The following is a 2,913-nucleotide window of genomic DNA, read 5'->3' as shown; positions in this document are numbered from 1 at the left end:
AAAACATGAAAAAAGTCAAAAAATTGTCGGAAAAAAGTCGAAAAAATTAAAAAGTCGGAAAAAGTTGAAAAGTCTAAAAGTCAACTTTCAATTAAATGAAAATAGTCGAAAAATCGACTTTTCACTAAGTGAAAAAAGTCGATAAGTCGAATTTTCGTTTCAACTGTAGAACCCTACTTTTTGTGGTGACTCTAATCTACCAAAGTAAATTAATAAAGTAGCATCACTTGAACAGCTGACTATTTTTTTTAACTATAGTTTCAATAGAAAAATAAAATTAGTTGTCAAAGTTTGTTTTGAAAATTGTTAACATTGTTTATGTCGCCATTTTTAAATTGTGTTTTGCTATTTGTTAAAATTTGTGAAAAGTTGAAAAAATGAATTAAAAGTGGTTTTAAAGTAGTTGAAAAGTGTTATAAATTGTATAATATATAATAATATACTTAAATCCTTAATATTTTCAACTTGAAAGTAATATTTTATATTTATGTTTTGTTCACTTTGTTGTTAAAGAAAATTTTATTTTGACACATTCTTGGGTTATTCCAAAAACAAAATGCATGAGTTTGTTGTAGATGTTGTTGTACAACAAGAGATGTCGCTACTTTATTAATTTACTTTGTAATCTACATATTCATTTATGGTCATAAACCTATTGCTTTCTCAATTAGACCTCGTCCACACTAGGAAACTTTTGTTGAGAAACTTTTTCTTAACTCTCTTTTGAAGTTTCCTTAATTCCATAGAAACATGTATGCTTGTGTGTATGACCTTAAATAAATAAAAATAATAAATATCATATCCTCATTGTGTGAAACTGTGTAGTTATTTGCGTTAAAAATATTTAAAGGCAAATAATGAGGCAATTCCAATATAAAAAATAAGTTTAGATTTTTAGAACAAGTATAAATCAGTGAAATTCAATTATGAGATTTTTAACCAATCATTAAAAAATAAAATATATTGATGAAATTGCAGAAAGAATTATTAAAAAAAAACCAGTGAGTTGTCTTTCAAAATCTTTAACTGCCAAAGGAGAGCGACTTGTAGCCAAAAACCATATACGAAATTAAAAGAACACTATTTTTAAATTCAGACCTCTAAACAAACCTTAGGTTGCTTGAAAACAATATAAAGTGAACTATCGTCTGGTACAGGTAAAATAATTAAGATATTTACAAATACGTTGCCAAATACAAAAATTTAGTACAGCTCTGCATTACATTGTAGTTAGCAAAGTATAACAAGTAGTCCGACTCTAATATACAGGAAATTACTCTCTCACATCTACGATTGTCGTGTGAATTCGACTCTCTTGTGAGAAATTTAAACTTGTCAAAACCCTCAAATGTTTAACTTACTTTTTTGGCCACTTTTAGGGATTGTACGCGAAATTACGGTTGTACACAAAAAATCTGCAATTTTTTAAAATTATTTTATCTCACTTTTTATACAAAATTTTGTTTAATTTTCCAAAACTGAAAAAAACTATTTTTTTTAATAATTGACATTTCATTTTTGTTATTGAATTTTAATTTTCATACAGTTTCAATTTTTGGTATTGAAAATTCGAACAAATTTAAAATTGTAACTTTTTTATAAAACTCTGTGTGTTTGGAATGCACCAATACATATACATTTTTGTTACTAACACATATTCCCTACAAACATTTTCTATTGCGGAAGTTACCCGTGTGAAACTTCCAAACGTGCTAAAAGCTCGCCAGCGATGTTGCGGAAGTATAAGAATTCTTGTCACCAGTCGGGAAGAACTGATGCCGAGCTGGGGAACGTCTAAGAGTAACGTGGAAGATACTTCTGGAAGACCCGCAGAAGAAACATCTAGATGACTCTTGGAAGTAAGGTATTGCCAAAGACTCTTCTAGATGTAACTAGGAAGTCACTTCTTAAAGTGACTACTTAGTATCATCTATCTTATCTTCTAGAAGATGAATTTTCTCTTCTTCTAGAAGAAGAGTTTTCTCTTCTTCTAGAAGAAGAGTATTCTCGTCTTCTAGAAGATGAGTTTTCTCTTCTTCTAGAAGATGAGTATTCTCGTCTTCCAGAAGATGAGTTTTCTCTTCTATTTGTATAACTATCAAAATAAAATCTATAAAAATAAATCTAAATAAAATGAAATTTTATAGTTTTTATTGAAATAATTAAAATTAAAATAGTAGAAAAAATAATTGATTTAACAAAAAAAGTAATATATGTACATTAGACCGACTCACAAAAAATGTTGTTTGAGTTACCCCCTCATAATATTCGCTCTTATGTAATATTATGTTACCCAAATTATTTTCGTTTAAGTGTTGTCCATTCGTGAGCTGGACAGTTTTAAAGAAAATATCGTATGTGAACACGATTCTTCATGTTAAATTAAATATTTTAACCCAGCTTCAAAAAATCTTTGTTATGTTTTATAATGGTTCCCAAAATATTTCTAGTCTCTCAATGGCCGTTCGTGAGCTGAACCGGTTACAAAAAAGTCCCTTTTTAGTTATCTTGTTTTAAATTATACAGTATTTCTTAAACAATATATATAGTATGTGGTATCAATTGAAAGGTTTTTTTGAAGCCAAGTCTAGTGGTGCGCAAAATTAGCAAAATTGTGCATACATTTTATTTTTCTTAGTAAAAAACCTAACAATTTTAAATATTTTGGAATATGACAATTATAAGCAGACGGTTATTTATGATTAATACATCATTGGACATTTTGTTTCAAAACAAACAAAAATTTAAAAAAAATAATTCCAAAATACCTTTTTTTAATTTGGTACAGCTCACGAACGGTCATCCCTAAATTTAAAATATTTTGGAAATCATCATAAAACAAAGCAAGGAACATTTTGAGAGGGGTAACAAAAACTCGTTTTTGCTTTCCATACAGAGTGAGTCGGTCTAATG

The sequence above is a fragment of the Lucilia cuprina genome, chromosome 5 (genome assembly GCF_022045245.1).
Source record: "Lucilia cuprina isolate Lc7/37 chromosome 5, ASM2204524v1, whole genome shotgun sequence".
NCBI lineage: Eukaryota > Metazoa > Arthropoda > Insecta > Diptera > Calliphoridae > Lucilia > Lucilia cuprina.
This window is presented reverse-complemented; position numbering follows the sequence as displayed.